The 27,833-nt window shown below is 37.5% G+C and overlaps 1 long non-coding RNA gene across 1 annotated transcript in view; it reads right to left on the bottom strand.

Moving 5' to 3' along the window:
• Positions 1-2,758: 2,758 nt before the first annotated feature.
• LOC118712867 overlaps positions 2,759-27,833 on the bottom strand; it is a 29,668-nt gene continuing 4,593 nt past the window's right edge. The window contains exon 4 of the long non-coding RNA XR_004986146.2: positions 2,759-3,003. This is a non-coding gene — a long non-coding RNA (uncharacterized LOC118712867). The remainder of the gene's footprint in view (positions 3,004-27,833) is intronic.

Genomic DNA, 27,833 nt, shown 5'->3' with positions numbered 1-27,833 from the left:
TATTATGTAGCACAAATGAAAAGCCTGCTCTTTCTCCCGCTGTCCTGAAATAAATTTTAAAATACATGTGAGTAGTAATCTTTTCTTACATTAAAAGAGGGCACATCAGGGAACCTAGTAATTTGGGGAAATATTAACTTGTCTTACCTTTTTCAAGTTCTAAGACCAACGAACATGAAAGCTGATCATTATTACATGAAAAGGTTAGACCAGTCAATGCAACATCTCTGATTTGAGAACCTCTATGAGCTGTGCTGTGTCCTAGGCACTGGGGATGTACAAATCATAAGCAAAGCATTATTCCTACTCTGGAGGAACTTAAAGTCTACATGAGAAAATAAATATAGCAATAAATAATATAAATGAAATTTGTTAAATTCTATGAGAGGAAACACATAAGGAATGAGTATCATGTGAGCAGAGGAAGCCTCAGGGACTAGCCCCAACTATGTTTTCACAACTATGGTCATCATACACCCACATCCACCTCAATGTCACTTGAGGGATATATCTGTAGGCAGAGAGTATTTCTCCATCTCATGATCAGACTTGGTTTTTTGATTTGTGTTGGCCAGGGGAATATAAGCACAAGTGAATCTGTGCTAATCACAGCCCAAGTTTTAACATGAACTGCTTTGCTATGACATTGTCTCTTGCAGCTCTTCCCTTTGAAAATTGTACATCCTAGACAGAGACAATTCCTTCTTCTTGTGTCTTAGCATAAGAATATGCTGTATTTTTCGGACCATAAGACGCACTGGACCATAAGACGCACTGGACCATAAGACGCACCAGTTTTTAGAGAAGGGAAATGAAGAAAAAAAGATTCTGAAACAAATAGTGTCCTAAAATATTATATGTGCATTAAAACCCAACATAATGCACATATAATATTTTAGGACACTATTACAGTCATAAACACATGTAATCAACCCTGTAAAGTAAACAGCAGCATTTAGAACCATTTTAGAGTCGGGCAAGCACACAGAGACCACACAGAGCCGGGCAAGTAAAAAAACTTTTTTTTTAAAGTATATGTGTAGGCTATATTTGGACCATAAGACGCAGGGACTTTTTCCCCCCACTTCTGGGGGGAAAAAAGTGCGTCTTATGGTCCGAAAAATACTGTATGTGCACTCAAACAGAGTAGCATAGTAGTATAAGCAGGCTGAACAGCAACAAAACGGGTCCACACATCCATGAGCAAAAAAGAAATGCTTCTTTTGGAAAGCTATTGAGACTTTTAAATTATTATTACACAGAAAACTGACCAGACAAATAAGTGAGGCCATTATAGTTTATCACATATTTTCTATATGACCATCGATACATCTGGGTCTCAGAAGCAGAGTCTTCTACTTGACTGGCATTAACACAAATTACTTGGAAAGCAGAATAACAACCAAAACCCGTGATGCTATTCCATGATTTTTAAAAAAGATATAGAAGATCATATCATAAAAACGTACAAATAAAGTCTGATTTTGTGAACTTCTTATGGACTGTGTACACTCATTCATTTCTGATAGCACTGTAATTGGTCCCAAGTCTTCAGAAAAGAAACTGTATGAACTGTAAAAATGGTTTTGTTTTGGTCCAATAGTACCATTCCTGAAAATATGTTTTTAAGAAAATGATTTTTAATGAGATAAAAGTCTCCCATTGGTTAGCTACATTGGCATACAGTAATAAAATTATGCACAACCATACAGGTATTAGGTAAATTATGGCAATTCAGTTTTATGGAATGTTATGAAAGTTGTCTTCATGAGCACCTTATAGCAACTGAGCAAAAATTTATAAAATGATGTTAGGGAAAAGAACAAACTAACTTGGAATACACACTGAAGGGTGGGGCAAAAGTAGGTTTACTGTTGTGAATATGCAAAAAAGAATTTATCCTTGCATTATTATTTATTATTATATTTCCCATATGAACAACCATAAGCCTACTTTTCCCCCATCCTGTATAATTATAATTCTCTAAAATATGTAAGATATAAACTAAAATGAATAATGGAAGAAGTCCTTGATATCCCAGCACCTTAATCCAACTAATATCAATATCTTCTTTTTAAAAAAATATATATATTTTATTTTTAGAGCAGTTTTAGATTCAAAGCAAAAGAGAAAGTACAGAGACTTCTCATATACTCCCTGCCCCCACACATGCATAGCTTACCCCACTACCAACATTCCTTCCCAGAGTGGTACATTTGTTACAGCGATAACCTGCATTGACACATTCACCTAAGAGAGATGGGAACCACTGATCTGTTTATTGTCTCCAAAGTTTTGCTTCTTGATGTGTCCTGAGATGGGAGTGAAAAAAGACAAACCAACTACTATGGCAAACACACAACATTGTGCCAGCAATACTCTTATAATCATGTGTTTGGTCTCTCATGCCAAAAATTCTCAAAATTTTAGTGTAAATATATGTTTAACTTACAAAATTGGCTTTGCTTATCCTAATCAGAAATCTTGTCCAGAGTATTTTTGAAGAACTGAATTATATTTTAAAAGACAGAGAACAAAACTAGAAACTATATTTTATGCAACTAAAACAATTAAAAAGATTTAGCCTGGAGAAAGGATTTAAGGAGGTGAAAGATTATTCTATGAGTAAATGAAGATTTTAATCATTCTATGTGAAAGAATAGGCAGAAATGTAAACAATGGGTAGAAATTAGGGGGGGGGGATCTTTCAAACTCATAAAAGAGAAAGGCTGAAGAATTGTCCCAGGTTGAAATAAAATAAAGGTAAATGTAATGTTTTATATTGAAATAGATCCTGGACTAGAAAGAAAAACGATGCTTGATACAGGGAAGAAAATTCTGGGGGAATCTGAGGATTAGATAGTATTGCTGCATCAATGGTTATTTCCTTTATGAACAGTTGAATGATGGTAACATTGCAGAGCATTCTTGTTCTTAGGAAATAAACACTGGAGAATTTGTGGGTGATGGCACAGCATGTCTGAAGTTTGTTCTTGAATGGTTCTGAAAAAGATTAATAAGACAGAGAACAACTGTGGCAAAACATTAAGAATTCAGAAAATCTGCCGAAACCGGTTTGGCTCAGTGATAGAGCGTCGGTCTGTGGACTGAAAGGTCCCAGGTTTGATTCTGGTCAAGGGCATGTATCTTGGTTGCGGGCATATCCCCGGTGGGGGGTGTGCAGGAGGCAGCTGATTGATGACTCTCTCTCATCGATGTTTCTAACTCTCTATCTTTCTCCCTTCCTCTCTGTAAAAAAATCAATTAAAAAAAAAAGAATTCAGAAAATCTCAGTGAAAGATATAGATGTTACAACCTTTATGTATTCTTGAAATTATTGAAACATAAATTACATAAAAATTAAACTTCAGAAAGAGCCAAGAAATTTTAATTATGAGAATTTAAACTTATGTTGTCCCAGTTTGATAGTCCCACACACACACCCCACCCCCATGCCTCTGGCAGGACCAAATCAAATCCTCTCTAGATTAAAGACTCTTTATCCAAGTTCCTTAAGAATATCCAAGGTCAGGTTCAAATAATTATGATCTTGCAATAAAAATTTACCACATACTCAAGTAAGTAATTTACCAACAAAGAGGCAGCAGAAATAAAAAACCAAGAAACTTAGAACTCTCAAGACTTTAGCTATTGAGATTTTTGGATGAAGCCTCTATAAACTACTAGAGGCCCGGTGCATGAAATTTGTGCACTCAGAGGTGGGGGTTCCCCAACCTGGCCTGTGCCCTCTCACAGTGCGGGAGACCTGCAATCGATCTCCCAAAGAGGTAGGCCCTGCCCACCCATTTGAGCTCCTTGATGGATTGCCCCAAAGAGGTAGGCCACAGCCAGGGATCCTGCCCCCCGTGACTCTGCACTGAGCTGCTGGGACCCGCCCCCACACTGCGCACTCACACACAGCCTCTTAGTGATGGATTGTTACAGCATGATGGTATGAGGGTATCATAGCATGAGGGCAGGATGACCACACAGGCTTTTATTAGTATAGATATTTAATTAATTTAAAGAAATAAAATCTAGAATCCCCCCCCCCCAAAAAAAAAATTAGCAAGAAATAATGTGCTGTCAAAAATACCAGGCATATTTGTCAATGTACCAAGATATCTTCCAGAAATAAAAAGATAATTAATGAAATTTAAACCTCAGTTGTTTGTAGGATAAACAATGGAAAATTATTTAACTGGAAAATATTTCTAAAAAACTGTTACTCCTATACAGCCCAGAGATATAAAAAGATAAAAAAAATATGAAAGAGCCATAGCAACCTAAAAGACAGAATAAGGTCTAACACATTCCAATTGCATTTCCAGAAGGAACAAAAACAAAGAATGAGAAAAAGGTAAGGTTGGTAGAGAAAACGGCTGAGAATAAATTCACTGGAACAAAACTGATGAAGAAGGAAACATAAGTATAAAACCATGCCTAGACACACTAATATCAAATTTCAGAGCCATGAAGACATAAAGATTATAAAAGCATTTAAAGTACAAATCTAAAAGCTAATTAGACTTTCTTTTTCAATAGCAATAATAGAAGAAAAAAATAGAATCATCTCTTTGAAGTGCTCAGATAAAGTAAATATTAAGCCTAAAGTGTGTAATTTATGAGATTCCACACAGTTATGCTTTATATTACACTAATGATGTGTATGTGGACCATGTTGATAATTTGACCCTTGCTGAAAGGCCATGTTTTAATCAGACTTTGTTAATTCAAGCTTTGCTCAATTTTGTCTTTTAGTGTTTGAGATTAAGTAACAGTTGTCTCTTCTAATTTCCTGAATCCTGGAACTATGGGCTCTCTCTATTTATTCCTGCTTGTAAATTGGTCTGAGAACTTCTTTCTTTTTTAAATTTATCTTTATTGTTGAAAGTATTACAGATGTCCCTTTTTCTACCCCCCTCCCTGCCTACACCTTCACCATACTATTTCTGTATCCAAGGGCTTGCATATGGATACAAGTTCTTTGGTTAATCTCTCACCCACCCAGCCATCCCTCTGAGATTCTTCAGTCTATTCCATGCTTCAATGTCTCTGGATCCACTTCTTTCATCAGTTTATTTTGTTCATTAGATTCCACATGTGAGTGAGATCATGTGATACTTGTGTTTCTCTGACTGGCTTATTTTGCTTAACACAATACTCCTCCAGATCCTTCCATGCTATCTCAAAGGGTAAGAGATCGCTTTTTTTTTTTTTTTTTTTTTTTTTTTTACAGCTGCCCAGTATCCCATTGTGTAAATGACCACAGCTTTTTTATTCACTCATCAACTGATGAGCACTTGGGCTGTTTTCAGATCTTAGTTATTGCAAATTGTGCTGCTATTTCTTTTATTAACTTACTAAAGAGAGACATAACAACCAACACACACCACACAAAGATCTATTTTTTTGATCCCCTCTTTTATAGCAAGAGTTTTGTTGAGTAAAAGATCCTTATTCCAAGAAACCAAAGGCATTGCTTTCATTGAATGTTTTGCCACAGCACAAAAAGAACTGCCATCTTTCCAGCCTTTGATAGCTTTTTCTCACTGTCCAGTCTCATCATTTAGCTGGTGCCATTTGTTTTCGACATTTTAGGTTGCTGTAAGGCATCCAACTTTGAGTACAAACTTCTGCATAGGTCAAGTTGACTTTGATAATAAACAGTCCCCAAGATCTGTCTAAAAACAATAAAGGTTTATTTCTCACCCACAGGCTCTATTTCACATCATACTTAGTGATGCAAGAGGAGAAAGAATCTACAACTGGAAATGTCACTTGTATGGTAGAAATCAAGATGATTGTCCAGCACCTTCTTGGGGAAAGTCTAGTACTTCCTGCCTCCCTACAGGCATTGAGTTATCAGACAGCTTCCCAGCTGACAGGGCCAGGGTTACTGAAGTAAATCAGGCAAGTGCAAAATTTAAAGGGACACACACACACACACACACACACACAGAATAATCAAGATAAATAATATTTTAATGAAATATTTAAAAATCCAAAGAATAAAAAAAATCAAATTTTAAATAGAAACTGGCTTCAGGATCAGCCTCAGCTACAGAAATCCCCTTTGTCCAAGGTTACCATTTTTATAACTAAACATCTAGAACAATATTCATGATACAATCCTACATTAGATTAAAATATTTTATATGTATAATACTAGAAAAAATGTATACAGATATGCACAAAATATTTATACCTGTTTCTTTGAGCATTTTATGTCATCTGATTCCCTAATTTTTAGAGAAATGTTATAATATTTGTTAAGTGATTGTTTTTAATAATTTTGAATATAATTATTAAAAATATAGCATTATTTACATAATGCTATAACCTAAAAGTATACTTCACTGATTAAACATAACCTGACAAATATTCGACCAAAACCCTAAATCCATACAAAAAAAGCAGGACAACCCATTCCCTTTGTTTCCCCAGGCTGGAACTTAAATGCCACAATCTTAATGTTATAAAATATTTTATGTACTTTAAATAAGTGAGTGAATACAATGAAACCATCACTCTGTCCTCTCAAACTAGTAAATGTGCTCTTGGCATAATAACCTTCTGATCTCTATAGTGCGAAGCAACTGGTTAGATACTTCTCTGGTCATACTGGCTCTTTAATTCATTCCCATTTAATCATCTTGACTTATGCGGGGCAATAAAAGTGGGTTTTGACAATCTATTACACTCTAAATCCAACATGATAGAGTAAATTTGAGAAGAAAACATTTATTAGGAATTTCTATTACATTACATTGTAGCACTCATTGTATTGTACTTCACCTGGGTAATGCTGGCAGGATGACATCTCAGACCTACTCAATGAACAGGCTCCTGGGAAAGTCTTTGGGAAGGAGAGGTGGTTTGGAGTGGGCCAGGTGTCATTTTTGTAGCTAAAGTAGGTGTTATGAGTGCTACTTGTATGACATTGAAGCAACAGGTCAAGCTAGTCAACTCTGAAAAAGCCTGCTCACAGATTAATGTCATTATGACCCAGTCACCACCTGTAGCAGGTAAATGCAACAATACTGTAGAAAGGCCAACACGGTGAAAACTCTGCAATAACCACAGCTTTAACTAAGGATCCTCTAACTTCTCCTTCTGGCATCTGCTTTCCACTTGGTGCTGTATCTCTGCTAAAGAAAAGACTCTTAGTGCATTATTCTCTCCTCCCTCTCCCTCCTCTCACCATCTAAACTCTTTCAGACAGTGTCCCTTTGGAAAGAATCAGAGAAGTAAAGTCACAGTAATACATTTGACTGAACTAAAATATTAACTATTTCTAATGAGATGTCTTTCTAGCACCACTTTTACCACATGACATAAGAACCCATCTCAAGTTTTTTGTTCATTGTCTGTTTCCCTTCAGTTGAGCGCCATTTCATGAGAGCAAAGACCCTGTTTAACTCACTGTTGAATCTTCAGGGAGCCTAAGAAATAGCACTACAGCCGAAACCGGTTTGGCTCAGTGGTTGAGCATCGGTCTGCGGACTGAAAGGTCACAGGTTTGATTCTGGTCAAGGGCATGTACATTGGTTGCGTGCACATCCCCAGTGGGGGGTGTGCAAGAGGCAGCTGGTCGGTGTTTCTCATCGACATTTCTAACTCTCTATCTCTCTCCCTTCCTCTCTGTAAAAAATCAATAAAAATATATTTTAAAAAATACCACTACATAATTAATGCATCAAAATGCTCAACAGTCTTCTCTAGATGCAGATGGAGGTAAAGCATTGATAAAGCTTAGAAAAGACAGCCTAAAGTGGAAGCTGTAACCAGGAAAATGAACAATCATCTGTCCTTGTCTGAACACCCGCCACCCTGGGATTTCTTCTAACTGTTCATATCTCTTCTTTCCCATGTTTCATTAGCTAAAGCACGTCACAGCTTCTTGTCTGAACCAAAAAACAGAGCTAAAACCTTTCTCACTTGTGATATCACTTATTTCATGTTATCTGTAACTCTTACTTGATTAATTTCTTCTATGTTTGGTTAGTTTTTTCTATTAATTTTTTTCTAGTACATTAAGATATTTTGAGATTTTAAAATTGCTGAGATAGACAAGACCCAGAGATAGGTATGGGAATCTATTAAGGTGTCCTGGTAGTTTTCATTATTTTTCAGAAATTTAACACTATTGCCCAAAGTTAGAACCTCTGGAACACTGGATCTACAATTTAACATTAAATAATGCATGTGATCTCTTCCCAAAATCTTGAAGTCCAGCTTAATAGAAATGCTAAGCATTATTTTGAGAACATGTCCCTACTGATTTTTTAAATTTCATTTTTCATGGAGCAAAGATCTATTTTCTAAACACATTTCATCAACTGTGTATCTTTCAGCAACAGTACTAAATTCAACTTTCTTCCTTCAGTCAATTTTTAAATGTTAACTAAAAGAAAACAAGTCAAACTTTTTATTTTTCTTCTCCTGAGATTTACTGATCTCCTCTAATACTTCCATTTGCTACTTATTTCCACTTGCTGTATTCATCTTCATATTCACAAAAACAAAGCCTTCCTAAATAAATCTGTCTGATTTGTTACTTCTTCAGTAACTGTTGCCAAAGTTCACTACCTAAGGGTATCTTACTTTTAAAGAAGACATTGAATATGCTATGTCAACACTCTAAACATCAAGTTGATAACAATAAAAAGGATAGTAAAATAGCAACTGGGCATTAGACTGCTTTAGGTTGTTTATTAAAGGAAGGCCTCCTTTTGGATATAATTTAAATGAGATCTAAATGACAAAGGGCAATAGCACTGAAGAGATCTGAGGGAAGAGTTTGAGAGGGGAGAACAATGAGTACCTAGGATGTAAGTAAATAGTCATTTGGCCTGTTTGAGGGTTAGAAAGGCTATCATATTTACTGTGTACAACTTGATGAGTTTGGAGATAAGTATATATCCATGAAACTGTCACCAAACTTTACGTCATAAACATATCCATCACCTCTAAAAGTTTCCTTTTGTCCACATTATTATTTTTATTAATAAGAATACGACATAATGCCTCAATAAAGTAGTTAAAGAAACAAGAAAGAAAGGCTAACATACTTTAAGGTAGTGAGTAAGGAAAAGATTCAGAAAAGATGAACCAGAGATTCATTCAGGAGCCAGAATGTATTGTTCTTTGTAGATTGTGAATTTTATCATAATGTGTTTCATAAGGTGTAAATGTTATTCTAATGCAATGAAAAATCCATTGGAGGGTTTTAAATGGCCTAATAATTTAATTTAAAGATCCTTCCTTGCTCCTATGAGTTGAATGGATTGTAGGGAGACAGTATTGAAAGCAGAAATATCAGTGATGAGATTGATTAATTCAAGTCAGAGATGGTGGTGTCTTGGAAGAGTAGAGATGGAGAGAAATCAATGGCTTCAAGATTCATCCTGATAATATAATAATACTTGGTAATAGGCTAGGTCATTTTGCAATGAGAAGAAGGGAGAAATAAAAAATGATGACAGATGACAAAAGGAACCTAGATTTTGGGACCTCACTCATTTGTGGATAATAAAGATCATTATAAACTGATGAACCAAAAGATAGATACAGAGACAGTAAAGCAACAAGCAGATTGTCACATTTCAGCGGGGAGGGGAGGAGGAACTGGGGGAGATAATAGATCAACTGAAGGACTTGTATACATGCATATAAGTACAACCAATGGACATAAAGCTCTGGGGAGGGAGGGGATTTGTGGGAGGGAGGGGGAAAAATCAATAAAATATGTAAAAATAAATAAATTAATTAATTAAATTTAAAAAAAAAAGGAACCTAGATTTTGGATTTGAGCATTTAGATAGATAGAAGTGCTATTACTAGAATGATAAGGATTTCGACAACATTGGACTTGGAGTGTGGTGATAATCAAGAGTTCCATATTGGCTGTGATAAGTTTGAGGCAACTATTGGCATTTGATTTAATCAAGTAGGCAGCTGGATATATAAGGCTGGAGTTCAGGAAGGAGGTCTAGGCTAGAGACAAAACTACCGTATTTTTCGGACCATAAGACGCACCGGACCATAAGACGCATCAGTTTTTAGAGAAGGGAAATGAAGAAAAAAAGATTCTGAAACAAATAGTGTCCTAAAATATTTTATGTGCATTAAAACCCAAATCACAGTCATAAACACATGTAATCAACCCTGTAAAGTAAACAGCAGCATTTAGAACCATTTTAGAGCCAGGCAAGCACACAGAGACCACACAGAGCCGGGCAAGTAAAAAAACTTTTTTTAAAAAGTATATGTGTAGGCTATATTTGGACCATAAGACGCAGGGACTTTTCCCCCCCACTTCTGGGGGGGAAAAAGTGCGTCTTATGGTCCGAAAAATACGGTATATGTGCATAAATATAAATTAAAATAAAAGCCACAATACAAGAAGAGAAAACCTAGGAAGAGCATAGATAAAGAAGGGACCCTATAAATATTCATAGAGTACTACAACATCTACAACTTAAGCAAAGTGGAATCAAGAATAACCAGTGAGGTAACAAAAAGCAAATAACCAAACAAAAAATAAGCATCAGAACTGTGGACTGCCATTGAGACCAATGGAAAAAAGTTAAAAAAAGTGTTGAGGATGTTGAGAGAATGAATTAGATGAGAAAGAGATAACTAATAGGTTTGTCAAATGAAATCTGCTGATTCCTTCTACTACTAGTCCATGGCCTTTACAAGTGCATTTTAAATTGGGTAGAGAGGATGAAACCCCAATCAGAATAGGTTGTACAGGTCTCAAGGAGGAAGTAAAACAATGACCACAAGCACTGCCAAAAAAATAAAATGGAGGAAAAAAATAGCTGAAGGTAGATAAAAGATCAAGGGAGGAGACACTAGATCATTTCTGTGTTCTACTCAGTCAAAGAGGAAAAAGGAGGGATGGTGGCTGGAATAAAGGCCTGAGGACAATTAGAGGAGATGGAATCTGTGAGATCCTCCCTCCCCCCAACTGGTGGGTGGAGTTACAAGCATCTGCCTGTAAGACATCCCCAAGACATTGAACCACCAATTAGCAGCACATGCTGAGTGCCCTGGGGCTCACCCTTTCCTGTTCTTCCCTGGGTCCAACTCTTTTCTGTTACTCCCCTCAAAAGGCTCTTCACCACTCCATGTGTTGCTGCTCTCCATTTCCTGTGGAGACAACCCGGTAGGGTCCCTTCTCTTCTCCCTCCTCTAATCCTGATTTCTCTACCTCCATAATGAGTCCCACTCGTTACTGGGGAATAAACCTTCCTTTAATATGTCTTAATGGTCTCCAACTCCATTTTCCTGCACCTCAAACCTTACAGAATCCAGAGTACAAGTGAAGAACTGACTTTGGTAGGAGCACTGACACTCTATTGTAAGAAGAGGGAATGTCTACAGCATGGATACAGACGCAGGGATATCAGTAGTGGGAGGATGGAGTACAATTGGGTTGCTTCATTTCTCAACAAAATGTAGGGTGAGCCAAAACCGGTTTGGCTCAGTGGTAGAGCATCTGTCTGTGGACTGAAAGGTCCCAGGTTCGATTCCGGTCAAGGGCATGTACGTTGGTTGTGGGCACATGCCCGGTAGGGGATGTGCAAGAGGCAGCTTATCGATGTTTTTCTCTCATCGACGTTTCTAGCTCTCTATCCCTCTCTCCTCCTCTCTGTGAAAAATCAATAAAATATATTTTAAAAAAATGTAGGGTGAGTAAGTGTAGGTTTACAGTTGCATTGTTATTTTCTTTTGAGTTAACAAAGCTATTGTAATGATCATAATCTACAAACAACTGCAAACCTACTTTGCCCACCCTTGAGGAATGGAAGATCCATCAGCTGAAAATGATGAGGCAGAAGAGGTGTGAGAAGTCTAAAGTGAGAAAAGAAACTGTGAAATAGTCATTTTAGAAACATGGAAAACAAATATGTTAGGAAAGTTTAAAAAATTATGAAGCAATATTAAGTGCCCATTTGAGAACATAAATTTAAAGGAAGCCATGGTTATTTATTTTTTTAGTCATATAATGGGCAGCATTTAATCTGGAATTAGGTGCATAGAAGGGTTTAGCCAGGGTTGAGCTTTCTGCTGAAGGAGGAAAAGGAAGAACATGAGAAGATGGTGTTACCCAGCACTCAGAAGCCCACACTCCTGATCTTACTGATGGAACTGACATAAACTCTGTTTCTGGAACCTTTCTGATACTGAGCAAAAATACAGGTATCCATACTACTAAATACAGTGCTGTCCAAAGCAGAGAACAACATAAAATATATTTCTTTTCTTCTAACCTACATGGGACCCAGCTGGCAGTACAGACCAGAGAGAGAAAGGGCTTGAAAACCAACACTTAATATCCAGTACTGTCCATCCTTTTGGTTATTCAGTCTCTGTGCACAGCCTCCTGCCCATATTTAAACTTCCAACATCATGATTTTGTCCCTTATATTAAAAAAGATGTTTTCACAGCTTCTCCCAAATGCTCCCCGACCAGAAGTCCCATTGTCTCTACATTAATCCCTGAGTGATGCTAATTCCTCTCCTAATTTGATCACAATTTGTTCAGGATATCCTATAATCTATACACTTAATTACAAAATTAATTATAGCATCACTCTATATAATAGTAAAGAAAGAGGGAAAAACACATTGATGAGTAACAGAAATGGATATGTCACAAGCAAGAAAGAAAATATGCATTTAAGCGACAGGTCTCATTTCTCTAATTATAAGGGGGAAAAAACCTTATATTTCCTTCATTATTAAGCTCCCAGCACCTAAATTAGCACCTGCCATAGGTTAACATTGTATTTCTGACAGGCAGACAAGCAGTGAATGACAGGGGGAAGGAAATAAGGGAGAAATGGAGAAGGAAACCTAGAATCCAATCAGGTGTACAAGCATTACAAACACAAGGAAACCAGCTTCCATAATGGCAGAATGAGGACCTCAGTGAACTACTCAACTACTTTATAACAATGGAAATACAGGCAAAACAACTAAAATGAACCATTCAGAACTCTGGCAATTAACTCTAGCCAAAGAATGAACTGAAAGTTGCCTATCCAAGAGAATCTCCTGACTCTTTGTAAGTCATTGGGGATCTGTGACATTTTAACTTGGGGTCATTTCTATCCATTCCTCCTCCTCAGTTCAGTGTCAAAGTAGCCAAAAGCCGACAGCATTTCAGATAATGAAAAGATCTGACTGTTTATCGAGGTCCATGAAAATTACCATCCTCAAAGTACAATCAATATTTTGTCCAAAGTTTCACCTCTCCGAGAAATCTATTCCGAGTGGTGGCTATTTTATTTGACTCAGAACTCAGCTCAAAGTGGGGGCAGGGGTTTTCCCCAAGCATTACTGAAATAATAGCAAACTGCTGGAAATACCAAAGCTGTCTGTGGTTGTAAATTCATGTGGAGCTTGGCAAGGAATCCTTGAGAACTGGATTACTACAGGAAAAGGTTGAAAACCTCCAATACATTCATGGTGATGCCATTGTAATTCACTAGTTATTCATAACAGGAAAGGTACAAAAGGGAGGCATGTGGTTTGCACAGCTTCACCAGGAAGCTGCAATTTCACACTCCGCAGGGAACCACTGACCCATTCCCTACAGAATCACTGGGGGAAAAGGTCAAACAAAGGGGAGATAGATACATGTGCAATGAAGTGGAGGCAACACAGAGAAGGTAGTTTCTGTCAATCCAGCCTGAGAAACCATGGATTGGCTAGAGTAGGCAGGGTCATTACAAAGCCACAAAAATATGGGAACACATAATCCCCCAAACAAAGGAGCTCTCTTTTGACTCTCTGGTTCCTTTGGTTTTGCTCATGATTCCTTGTACTCACCTCTATGGCCCATGGCCACATGGACCTCACATGCAGCGAACTGACAGATTGCAGTAGGGAAAAAAAGTAAGCTAGCCTGATGCTGGACTGGATACTGCCCTAACCTGGAGCAGAAACTCTGGACCCTGACTTTGGTTTTAGCTTCGCTGAAGACACAGCTACACTTCTCTTATGGTGAGACAAAGGAAAATGGGGCCTTGGAAACTCAGGAGATTGATTCCTTAGAAATAAAGCTTTCCACAATATCTCATGCTCCTGTGCGAGTATCAGAAAATTCTTTATCTGGGATATCTGCAAAAAGCCCAATTCCACTAGCTACAGAAGACGTGGAGCTCTCCCTACCTATAACAATAAGATCTAAAAGTCTGTGTATTTATGTATACATATAATACCTTAATAAAAAGAAAAAAAAGACATGATTAAGAGCAAACATAAAAAAAAATAGATCCTACATGGGAGATGCTGATATTGCCTTCTTCCTATTAAGAATGTGTGTGAAGAGGGTGTAGATGAAGTCTGTATAGGCTTGCTGATATAATGGAGGGACTTCTGAATAAGTTTCTCTTTTACCTGTAAGATAGAAGGTAGAGTCTTTTATGGAAAATGAGTAGTATTGTGGTGGGCAGTTAGATAAACATGAGCAGAGGAAGAACGATAGGCCAGGTATAGAAGGTCACCAGGAGGGAAAGCCTTGGGTGGCTAGCAAATGTGAGACCTACCCCCAGGTGACCTTTCTTCCCTAGAGATAGCATCTAGGCCTCAGTTGTATTTTAGCTCCAGGCTCAGAAAAGCAGCAAAACTAGACCAGTGATCCCAGGGCTGAACTCAGGACCAATAGCATTGGACAATGACCCCCTGCCCTGGTGAAGACCAATCAATCAGTGGAGACCTAGACTCTTCAAAGGACACACCTGGAAACCTACTGAATATTCTATTAAGATCTTAGCCTGGGACCACCCTTAAAACCTCCACCTTAAAACCATTAGGACATAAGACCCAGTAAGGATCCAGCATGCTGAGAGCATACCCACACCTTTTCCTTCCCTCTCTCCTGGCCCCAGATGCATGACCTTTACCTTCCTTACTTCTAACCTCCAATGGCCCTCCTTTGCCTTGATAACTGTTTCCTAAGCCCATTTCTTCTATGAATTACTTGTTCTACCTCTGTGATTTTAGAAATAAATGTTCTCTTATAGTTTGACTCTTGGCTCTGAATTCTTTCTTAGCCAGAACCCAAGTACTGAGGCTGCTGAAGCTAAGTCGGGTCTGACCCCACCAGTTTAACACCTGGTGCTGTTCCTACAGCCTACAAATAATGGTGCTTCGACCTGGATTGTGACTTGAATTGTGTGGCAGAATTCTGGGGAAGCCCATCCAGGGCCATCTTGCAGATCCCAAACAGTGTTAGGTACCATTATGTTCCACCATCTCCTTGCTTTGCATTGGGTGGATGTGGATGAGTTTTTCTTGGAATTCTGGACTTTTTTGTTTTAAGGTAAGAGGCTAACTCTTTGAGCTATTTTTGTGTGTGTGTGTGTGTGTGTGTGTGTGTGTGTGTGTGTGTGTTTAAATCCATGTGGTGAAGCTAAAGGTTAAGAGACCCTAGGCTAAACATAAGAATTGAGATAGTTAAGAATAGGAGAGAAAGAACTGGATGGCTGCTTTTTAACTTCAGCTTTTTGTTTAGAATTGCTTTATAAGGATATGAACAAAACCTTTTGTTGAATAAATAAGATCCTAAACTCTTTCTGCTGGGCCTCATAAAGGGCCAGCGTTCTTGATCACATGAAAAACAGGGAAACAGGTCACTAGCCCAACTTCTGAAGATCAGAGTTGTAGGATGATTTTCTATTTGAAGTGCCAAAGGTACTAGGCACTCCTTGTGTGGATAGACCTGATAGAGAGGATCCCCAGTAAGGCTGAGCCTGGTGGTCACTAAGTGAAAAAGGCCTATAGGGTGCCTGTAGGTAGGGCCCTCATGTATCTGTAGGATTGGGGCAACAGGTGTCTGCAGGATTGGTGTGCTGGGTGCCTGCAGGTTTGGGGTACTGGGTATCTGTAGGATTTGGGGCACCATGTGCCCGCAGGATATCCCAAAACAACCCAGACTAGCAAGGACAACTCTAACTCTGAGCTTGGAACATGCCTGTCTCTCTGTAGATGGGGAACCAGTCCACAATACCTAGAGATACCCTTTTGGGATATATACTTTCCAACTGGAAGAAATCTGACCCTGATGCTCTCAAGAAAAAGAGGCTAACCCTTTGCAACATAGCCTGACCCCACTATAAAGCAGGCAATGGAGAGGTTTGGCCTGTTATGGCACCATTAAGTCTAATACTCTCCTACAGCTAGACCTGTTTTGCTGTTCCCAAGGAAAGTGGATGGAGGATGAGGCCTCCTTAGCTCAATGTGTCTTTTCCATATACACAATCCATTATGGCTCTTAGAGATGACCTTCAGCTATATGCTACCTGTAAACTATATCTCTATAATTGCTACAGAGCCTGAAGGAAAAACATACCCAGATGGAAAAAAAAAAACAAAAACATTTCAAAAACAGATAAATGAATTTGTTAGTCCTTTGGCAACATTTTCCAATCCCTGAGGTATTAAAAATGACTGCTGTTGTTTTACAAAGAAAGTCTTTATAGGGCCAGACATGTGGCCTCAGAATATTAAAGCCCACTAAATCTTCTTACCTTCCCCCAAATCTCTGTTTGGTTCAAAATGCTTATAGATAACTAACTTTATGAAACCAACATCCATCTAGGAGAAGCTTACAGTTCTTTCCAAGTACCTTTGAGATATATATACCTGGTTTTCTTTAAAAAACTCTTATCTGAGCTATCTTTTAAAATGCAATGTTCTGGGAGATAACTCTATTGAAAGGAAAATAATTTAGTCATTTAAACAGATCAATTAATTTATTTCAGCTGTTAAATATTAATTATTAGACAAGTCTCAAGTTCATCTACTTTTGGCTTTTTAATACAAAAAAAGGTAGAAAATAGATTTGGAACTTTTAACAAATGTCTTACACTTTGTTAGAAGTATGTATCTAAAAAGTATGAATGTGTTTGTCAGTAGAGATGTCTGTTTCTAGAAGTTATGAAATGTACTTGCCAATCTAAAGGCTACTAATAGCTTACAACTAACTACTTTTTAGTTGTAAAACAAACAAAAAAAATAAGGTTTTTAAGAGTTAAATTTTTTTAAATTTAATTAATTGGAAATAAGTTGTATGGTTTTGGTATAATGTAAGGAAATATATTTTAAAGAAAATAAAGAGAATTATTCTAAAGCTGGCTATTTCTATATGAATAAGAAGGTTTGTAAAAATTGTAGAAAGGTTCGTGAAGAAAAATCTTGAAAGGAAATTATAATAAGTCAAATAATGAATTTAGTTAAGTGAATAAATTTAAAAATCAAAAGTAAACTGTCCAGTCGACATGACTCAGTGGTTGAGCACTGACCTATGAACCAGGAGGTCATGGTTCAATTCCCGGTCAATGCACATGTCCAGGTTTTGGGCTGAATCCCCAGTAGCAGGCATTCAGGAGCCAGCTGATCAATGATTCTCATCAGTGATGTTTCTACTCCTCTCTCCCTCTCTGTTCCTCTCTCAAGTCAATAAAAAATAAAAAATAAAAAAATATATATATGTATATATATATATATATATATATATATATATATATGTACACACACATATATATATATATACACACACACACACACACACACACACACACACACACACACACACCGTATTTTTCGGACCATAAGACGCACTTTTTTTTCCCCAGAAGTGAGGGGGAAAAGTCCCTGCGTCTTATGGTCCAAATATAGCCTACACATATACTTTAAAAAAAAAGTTTTTTTACTTGCCCGGCTCTGTGTGGTCTCTGTGTGCTTGCCCGGCTCTAAAATGGTTCTAAATGCTGCTGTTTACTTTACAGGGTTGATTACATGTGTTTATGACTGTGATGTTGGGTTTTAATGCACATAAAATATTTTAGGACACTATTTGTTTCAGAATCTTTTTTTCTTCATTTCCCTTCTCTAAAAACTGGTGCGTCTTATGGTCCGGAGCTTCTTATGGTCCGAAATATACGGTGTGTGTGTGTGTGGGTGTGTGTGTATATATATATATATATATATATATATATATATATATATATATATATATATATATTTTTTTTTTTTTTTTTAAACTAAACTAATATAGAGTTAGAGAGGGTCCCCCCCACCACATTGTTAAAAGGACAAGACTTTTCCTTTTGCTGTTTAGATAAAAGGAGATCTTTTGTTAATACAAAATGGTAAACTATGTTTTTCTCCCTGCCTTTACCCTACATAATTTGGCAATTCTTAATGAGGAAGCCCTGGCAATATGTTTCTTTGCATGAATTCAATTGACCAGTTTCCAATTGGTAACTAGATTTTATTAACTAAGACTTTGACTGGAATTTCATGTCGGAGAGAGACAGGCCAGGCTCTGGTTGGTACAAGAAGCCTTAAGGAAAGAAGAATGACTTTGAAGACGTTAAGAGCCCTTTGGAGAAATGGCCAGATACATTGGTCATGTGGTTCATGGCAGTCTTTCCACATAAGGAATGAAGACTGCTTTCCTGAGAGAAGGCAGGGAAGAAACCTCAAAACATTTGGGGGACCTTAAGAACTTGAGGAATTCACTCAAATCTTGTATTGTAAAAATAAACCTGATGGCAGTGAGATGGCTCACCTTCTTTGCCCTCAGGAGCTAATTAAATTTCAATCATGGGATTCCAGCAAAGCAAATTAAAAAAAAAAAAAGCCTATATAATCAATTGGTATTCTTATTCTATTTATACAAATAATCAGGCCAAATTGAAACTAGACTTAATACAATAAATAAGCTGGTTTTAATTTGTCTCTTTAATAAAAATGAGGGTAATTTTAGGCAGGGAAATTGTGTTTTAATAGACTCTATAATACACCATTGTGAATATTATAATCTAATTCAATGAGCCTCAGAGTTTTATTTTTCCCCTATGAATTGAAGTGAATCTTGAATTTGTTTAATTTTCTTAAAAATATTTGACTACAATCCTTCAAACTAATGTTTCATTTTTTTCTCCCACCCTTTTACTTGGAACTAAAACTTTGTCCCTTTTATCAGATAATTTGTCATATTATTCTAGCTTTTGCCCCAATAACATTAAAATTTATAACAGTGTGTCTCCAACAAGTTACAAGTCTTACTCCCACTCAGGAAATACCAACTCTAGACACCATCACCACTTCCTTTTATACTTGGGCCTCATCCTCCCTTTACAAAGAGCAAGCATCTCTTCACTTTGAAGGAAAACTTCACCCCTCTTCAGAAGAAAGCAGCTACAGAAGAGACCCTATGCCCTTTTATCTGAAGGAATTAGGAGCCAAGATTCTTGGGCAGGGGGGTTCGGGGAGGGGGAGATATTACATGGTAGGCAATTAGACAGACATGAGCAGAGGAAGGATGATGGGCCAGGTACTGAAGGTTACCAGAGTGAAAATACATGGATGCTTAGCAAAGGACAATTGCAGGGTAGGACCTGCCACAGGGTGACCTTTTCTCCTCCAGCATATCAACAGTATTTGGTGAGGAGTACTGGAGATCTGATGAAATGAAAAAGTATGAAATAGTTTGAAATGAAAGATTAAGGTAACTTGAGCACAGTATTGGCAGCTTTGATGGCCTAGAGAGGACTGGACAGCTGCGTTTAATAAAGTGGGTTGGTTGGCCTATTGCCGAGATTGTCTCCAGCAGTGCCCAGATGCCCAGCTACTCAGATGAAGACAGATAGTTGACTAATCAGACACTGTGATTTTTAAAAATTAAATCTTTATTGTCAAAAGTATTACATATGTCTCCTTTTTCTCCTCATCAGCCCCTTTAGGCCACCCCATCCCATGCCCCAGGTTTTCACCACCCAATTATCTGTATCCCTGTGTTATGCATATATGCATACAAGTTCCCATCCACACTCCCACCTACCCACCCACCCAACCTCCACCCTCCCTCTGAGATTCCACAGTCTATTCAATGCTTCTATATCTCTGGATCTATTTTATTCATTAGTTTTTTATTTGTTCATTAGATTCCACATATGAGTGAGATCATGTGATACTTATCTTTCTCTAACTGACTTATTTCACTTAGCATAATACTCACCAGATTCTGCCCTAACCAGTTTGGCTCAGTGGATGGAGCATTAGACTGTGGACTGAAGGGTCACATGTTCAATTCCAGTCAAGGGCATGTACCTTGGTTGCGGGCACATCCCCAGTGGGGAGTGTGCAGGAGGAAGCTGATGGATGTTTCTCTCTCATCGATGTTTCTAACTATCATTATCCCTTCCTCTCTGTAAAAAAAATCAATAAAATATATTAAAAAACAACAACAAAAAACACAACTCACCAAATTCATGCTGTCTCAAAGGGTAGGTCCTTTTTTATTGCTGCATAGTATTCCATGGTATAAATATACCACTGCTTTTTTATCTTCTCATTTATAGTTGGACATATGGGCTATTTCTAGATCTTAGCTATTGTAAATTTCTCTGCTATGAACATAGGGATGCATACATTCTTTCTAAATGGTGTTTCGAGTCTCTTAAGATATATTCCTAGAAGTAGGATAGATTATTGGGTCAAATGGCAGTTCCACATTTAATTTTTTAAGGAAACTTTGTTTTCTATAATGACTGCACCAATCTGTATTCCCACCAGCTGTTCCCTTTTTCTCCATATCCTATTCAGCACATGTCATTTATTGACTTGTTGATGGTAGCCATTTTGACAGGTGAGAGATGGTACCTCATTGTTATTTTAATTTGCATCTCTCTGATGATCTGTGACTTTGAGCATTTTTCCATGTCCTTTGGCCATCTGTATGTCCTTTTTGGAGAAATGTCTATTTAGGTCCTTTGTACATTTTTTAATTGGCTTGTTTATTTTTCTTTTGTTAAGTTGCAGGAGTTTCTTATATATTTTGGGTATTATCTCTTTATTAGATGCATCATTGCCAAATATGTTCTTCCATACAGTGGGCTCTCATTAGATTAATAGCTTCTTTGCTGTGTAGAAACTTTTTAATTTTATGGAGTCCCATTTGTTTATTTTTCTCCTTTGTTTCCTTTGCTCCAGGAGATATATCTGTAAACATATTGCTATGATGTCTGAAATGTTGCTGCCTATGGTATCTTCTAAGATTTTTATGGTTTCATGACTTACATTTGAGTCTTTTATCCATTTTGAGTTTATTCTTGTGTATGGTGTAAGTTGGTGGTCTAGTTTCATTTTCTTTTTTTGCATGTATCTGTCCAATTTCCCCAACACCATTTACTGAAGTGACTGTCTTGACTCCATCGTATACTCTTTCCTACTTTATCAAGTATTAATTGAGTGTAATGACTTAGATTGATTTTGCAGTGTCTGTTCTATGCCATTGATCTATATGCCTGTTCTTGTGCCAGTACCAGGCTCTTTTGATTAAATTGTCTTTATAGTATAAGTTTATATCTGATATTGTTTTCCCTCCAACTTTGTTCTTCTTAAGATTACTGGAGTTACTTGGGGTCTTTTATGGTACCACATAAATATTTGCAGTGTTTGTTCTAGATCTGTGAAATATGCTATGGTATTTTAATAGGGATTACATTGAACCTGTAGATTGCTTTGGGAAATATGAACATTTTAATGATGTTAATTCTACCAATCCATGAACACTGTATATTCTTCCACTTCTTTATATCTTCTTTTATCTCTTATTTCAGTATCCTGTAGTTTTCTGAGTACAAGTCTTTTACCTTCTTGGTTAAGTTTATTCCTAAGAATCTTAATTTTTTGTTGTAATGGTAAATGGGATTGTTTGTTTAGCTTCTCTTTCTGAGTATTCATTACTGGTGTATAATAATTCCATCACTTTCTGGATGTTAATTTTGTATCCTACTACATTGCTGAATTCATTTATTAAATGTAGTAGTTTTCTGATGGAGTCGTTAGGGCACATGTGTCAAACACAAGGCCCGCGGGCCAAATCCGTCCCGCCAGGCCTTGCAATGTGGCCCACACCGCGCTGTCATCACTGCACTCCGCTGTGTTTCCATCACAATGACAGTTTATGACTGTTCATTAAACCATTCGGCCCGCGATTTAGGCTGGATTTTAGATTTTGGCCCCTTCTCTGATTGAGTTCGACACCCCTACTTTAGGGTTTTCTAAGTACAATATTATGTCATCTGAGAATACTTCCTCCTTTCCAATTTGGAAGCCTTATTTTTCTTCTTGTCTGATCTCTGTGGCTGGGACTTCCAGTATTACGTTGGATAAGAGTGGTGAAAGTGGATAATCCAGTCTTGTTCCTATTCTTAAGGGAAATGGTTTTAGTTTTTACCAAGTGAGCATGATGTTGGCTGTAGGTTTGTCATATATGGCCTTTATTATGTTAAGATATGATCCTTCTATTCCCACTTTGATCAAAGTTTTTATCAAAAATGGGTGTTGAATTTTGTCAAAAGCTTTTAATACATCTATTGATATGATCCTGTGATTTTTGTTTTTCAGAGAAAGAGTGAATTGAAAGTAAAACAGGGCTCGTGCAGACTTGTGACCTGAATACATATCACCCTAATGGCCCAGCAAATGGCATATAAGGATCAACCACCAGAAATAAGAGACCAACTCACAAAGATTTGAGACAGTAGAATTATCAGAATTAATAGTTATAAAATAACTAGACTTACTAGTTTTAAGACTAGAGAAAACTTATATGAAAATTCTACAAGAAGAAAAAAACCTCTAAAATCAAATTAATCAAGAGGCAATAAAACTAGAAATACGGACTCACATTAAAACAAATTACCCATAAGAGAAGTCTAAATATTTGACTTTCTTTAGATCAAAGAGAATAAAAATATTAAATTAATACATAATAAAATATGAAATATTGGTTTAAAATATCATCTGGCTGGCATCTCTTAGCACAGATTTTCCAAACTTTTCAAGATCCAGAAAAAGACAGGATATAATGGAAAAGTTAGATTGATAATAGAAAGAATCTGGAAGGAATATCTAAAAACTACTCAGCTCAAGGAACCAGAGGAAAACCCCCTAAAGCTTTGTTTCGCTTACATATCCAAGAGTTGCTACATAAAACAGACATGCCTTTCAAAAAGATATTATGAAAATATTGCATAATTCCATCACTTCCTTTTCATCCAAATATCCAATGAGAAAGACATGTGTATGTATACAGGGTGGGGCAAAAGTAGCTTTCTACTTGTTCATATGGAAAATAATACAATAGTTAATCTACACTAATAAAAGAAACATGCAAATTGACCATACCTCTGCTATGCCCACAAGTCATGCCCACCTGCCATTCAGGAGTAAGTATGCAAATTAACCCAATCAACATAGCTGTGGCCACAGAGCAAGCAGGAGACTTGGGTTTCCCCAGCAATGGAGGAAGCCAAGCTTCTGCAGCCCTGGCCTGGCCTGGCCTCTGCTCAAGGCTACAAAGTTTCAATTATAGAAGATAAATAAATCCCAGATATGAGGGCCTCTGCTTGGGTTGCTGGGGTGTGTGGCTGGCCTGCAAACCACCACAGGCCACCCCATGTCCCAAGGGAACCCCCTTCCTGATCTGGGACACCCTTCAGGGCAAACCAGCCAGCCCCCACCTATGTACCTGGCCTCTATCCAAATCTAATAAAAGAGCAATATGTTGACTGTCATTCCAACACACAAGATGGCCGCCCCCATGTGGACACAAGAGGGCCACCACAAGATGGCTAGCAGGGGAGGGCAGTCGGGAGGGACCAGGACTGCAAGGGAGGGCAGTTGTGGGTGATCATGCCAGCAGGGGAGGGCAGATGGTAGGGGACCAGGCCAGGAGAGGAGGGAAGCTGGGGGCGATTGGGCCTGTAGGGAAGGGCAGTTGGGGAGAACCCAAGCCTGCAGGGAGGGCAGTTAAGGGCAATCAGGCTGGCCAGGGAGCAGTTAGGCATCAATCAGGCTGGCAGGGGAGTGGTTAGGGGGTGATCAGGTTGGCAGGCAGAAGCAGTTAGGGGCAATCAAGAAGGCAGGCAGGTGAGCATTTGGGAGCCAGCAGTCCTGGATTGTGAGAGGGATGTCTGACTGCCCGTTTATGCCCAATCCCTGCCCATTTAGCCAGTAGGACCTAGCCTAAATGGGTACTTGGACATCCCCAAGGGGTCCCAGATTGAAGAGGGTGCAGGCTGGGCTGAGGGACACCCATCTCCCTGTGCACAAATTTCATGCACCGTGCCTATAGTAAATAATAATATAAGAATAAACTCTGGCCGGGACCGGTTTGGCTCAGTGGATAGAGTGTCGGCCTGCAGACTGAAAGGTTCCTGGGTTCGATTCTGGTCAAGGGCATGTACCTTGGTTGCGGGCACATCCCCGGTTGGGGGTGTGCAAGAGTCAGCTGGTAGATGTTTCTCTCTCATTGATGTTTCTAACTCTCTGTCCCTCTCAATTCCTCTCTGTGTAAAATCAATAAAATATATTTTTAAAAAAAAAGAATAAACTCTGGGTTCTGTGTACTCACAACTGTAAACCTATTTGTGCCCCTCCAAGTATACATACATCCATCTTTTTCTTCTTCCTGCCAACCAATTTCAGTTTTGCTTATCATAGCAATTTATTCAGCTAAAACTGACCTTTTTCAGCTGAACCTGAAATTAGGACAGGCCTTGTGACCTCATACTATCCAGTAATAGGACCAGGGATTACATGGATAGGATTACCATGAAAATATAATTTTAGTGACCTATTCTTGTTGTATGTGTTTTTACCCATTTCATTTGCCCTTTTCTCTTGCCCTGCTTATCTGAAGATATAGCTGTTAACTTGTGAGTCTATGGACAAAAGCCTCATGGTAAGACTGATAGAATAGGTAGACAAGAGGAAAACCTGATGGCATCATTGTGTCTTCAGACTAACCCCAACTGCCTATGTCTGCTTGTGGCATTTTTGTTACAATAAAACAACAACAAAAAAACACATAAAACACGTGCCTGTGTATATAAAGTCATTGTCAGTTGTTTTTATGATATTTAGAGATGAACTCCTTTTAGAAACTATAAAAGGACTTCACCAAACACTGAAGGCTACCATGTGAAGGCTACTTTCTGAATGGACAGAGGTCCTCTGTCTCTCCAAACTACTGCCACTTCAACATCCACTGCCATTGGAATACATTTCAAACTTCTCAGCCTACATTCAAAGCCCTGCATCGTCAAACATACTCCTTAATCATTTCTCTGAATGTTCCTTACACTTAATCCACCATGTTTCTGCCAAGAAGATTTCTTCTTGGGTTCTCAAAAAAAACAAAGATATTTCCGATAATCAATTTGGCTCTCTCTCCTGTGAGATTTCCTGGACTATTTTGCTCATGTCAGTTGCTCTCTTTGATGATTCCTCTCTTTGTACTTATTAGCAATATCACTGACAAACTCTTCTACAATGTTATTTCTTTATATGTATAAATACTGTAATTTCAACCAGATTGAATGTTTCCATAAACACTTCCTTCAACATCTAGTGTGCAGTGCAATGGGCAGGATATGTCTAACATTATTAACTAAATCAATGAAAGAATGATGACTAACAAATCTTTTCACACTCTTGATTATAGTGATGATGCAATTTCTCTTCAAAAGGCTTAAACTCCATGTTTCATATGTTGCCTATTTTTACTTACTCCAAAAGAATATGAGGTATAACATGATAATACATCCTAGTGAGTCACCTAGGCAACCCCATAATCACATCTTTCAGAATATTGGATACCTGTTGTTTCTCATTCTCTCCTATGAAACATTCTATAAAAATAAAGAAAAAGGAATTACCATGTGGCAGCATTCTTTGTTTTCATCTATGTGAATTTTGTACTATTAAAATTGTTCTAGAAATGTACATTTTTTTAAATATATATATTTTATTGATTTTGTACAGAGAGGAAGGGAGAGAGATAGTTAGAAACATTGATGAGAGAGAGTCATCAATCAGCTGCCTTTTGCATATCCCCTACTGGGGATGTGCCCGCAACCAAGGTACATGCCCTTGACAGGAATGGAACTCGGGACCCTTCAGTCCCCAAGCCGACGCTCTATCCATTGAGCCAAACCGGTTTCGGCTAGAAATGTACATATTAAAAATATTTTTTAATTGCTGGTATATTACATACTGAAGTGCAGTAAAATAATTTGCTTTGTTTCTTCAAATAGAATAGAGAAGTTATTGTAATTCCTATTTTAAAATTATTGTAATTTTTAGATTTTTTAAAACAATGTATAATTATACTCATTTACTAAAGGTAACTAACATTTGTGAGGCATTTATAAAGTATTTTCACATCTATTTCCTTACTTATCTTTTCAATAAGATAGTGACTATTTCCATTTGTAGATGAAGAAACTCCAGTGTGTTAAGTGACCTATAGGAATTGCCAAAATTGGAAGATGTTTACAGGTCTTACGATTCTAAACCCAAAGGGCATTTCATTATTCCCTCTGGGCTTCAAAGGAAGAACTTCCATTGAATGTTAAATTGAAGTTTAAAAATAAAGTATTTCTATGGGTTAAAGGTCCTTAGATAATCTAACTCCTTTTCTACATATTTTTGTGAAAGAAATCATTATTATCTGCCATAATATTTATTAATGTATTTATTTATGTATTTATTATTATTATTATTTATAATGTTTGTATATTTTATTTTCCAATTATATAGTTTACATTCAATATTATTCTTTACTAGTTTCAGGTGTACTAGACATAATGGCTAGACAAAATCTTCTCCCTGATATTTTAAGAATTCATCTAGCCCCATACATAGTTATTACAATATTATTGACTCTATTTCCTATTCCATAATTTACACCACTGTGACTGTTCTGTAACTCTCAATTTGTACTTCTTAATCCCTTCATCTTTTCTCGCAGCCCTGCAAACTCCTTCTCTCTGGCAACCATCAGTTTGTTCTCTGCATCTACGAGTTTGTTTTCATTTTGTTTGTTTATTTTGTTCTTTAGATTCCCATGTAAGTGAAATCATATGGTATTTGTCTTCCTTTGACTTATTTCACTGAGCATAGCATTTAATGGCATAAACTCTGTAGACAGAATATCTAGGTTTGAAAGCTTATTAGCTATGGGATACCAGGAAAGTTACTTAACTCCTCTGTACCTCAAACTCTTAATTTATTAAATTGGTGCAATAATAGCATTTATCTCATGGAATTTAAATGAATGGTAATGTGGTCACCACATATCTAACATAGTCAACTTTCAAAATGTTATGACTGCGATTCTTTTCTTAAAGATGACTACTCTTTAGTTTGAATAATATTATCTCTATAGAATGCACTGTGCTTTGCATATTATCTTTGTGTCTCATTTACTTTTCCAAGTATTCATATTTTACAAATGAAGATACTAAAGTTGAGAATGTATTAGTAGCAAGTCCAAGATTTCAACAGTAGGTATTCTGCCTAGACTCAGCTAACCTCAACCCTAGCTTTTTCTCTCTCTGCCACTGCTTCTTTGATTAGACAAATGGACAAAGTTTGGTCATGTCTTAGAGATGGTGTGTATAGTATTCCCAGAGGACACAGAGCTGTCCTCCCCCAGGATGGAATCAGAGCACCTTTGTTCTCATTCAACACACAGACTGAATCAGGACTGCGTGTGCTGGCCAAGTATTGTCCCAGGGGAAAGGTTGTTGTTCACTCCACATTCTCTGATCAATTTCTGCAACTCCAATGAGCCACTGCTTTGGACAGTGATTCTCTTACTCTGGCTAAAAGGAAGATCAGTCTGGGAGATGTATTTATTCCAAGAAAAGAATAATGAGCTTAATCTCTCCTTCCCACTACCACTTCCATCTAATATATACAACACAAGTTTGTAAGATAGGTCCCTTTCT

The sequence above is a fragment of the Pipistrellus kuhlii genome, unplaced genomic scaffold, assembly GCF_014108245.1.
Source record: "Pipistrellus kuhlii isolate mPipKuh1 unplaced genomic scaffold, mPipKuh1.p scaffold_m20_p_9, whole genome shotgun sequence".
In the NCBI taxonomy this organism is placed as follows: Eukaryota; Metazoa; Chordata; class Mammalia; order Chiroptera; family Vespertilionidae; genus Pipistrellus; species Pipistrellus kuhlii.
Note: the sequence above shows the minus strand (reverse complement) of the source record. Positions and strands in the feature narration are given on the sequence as shown.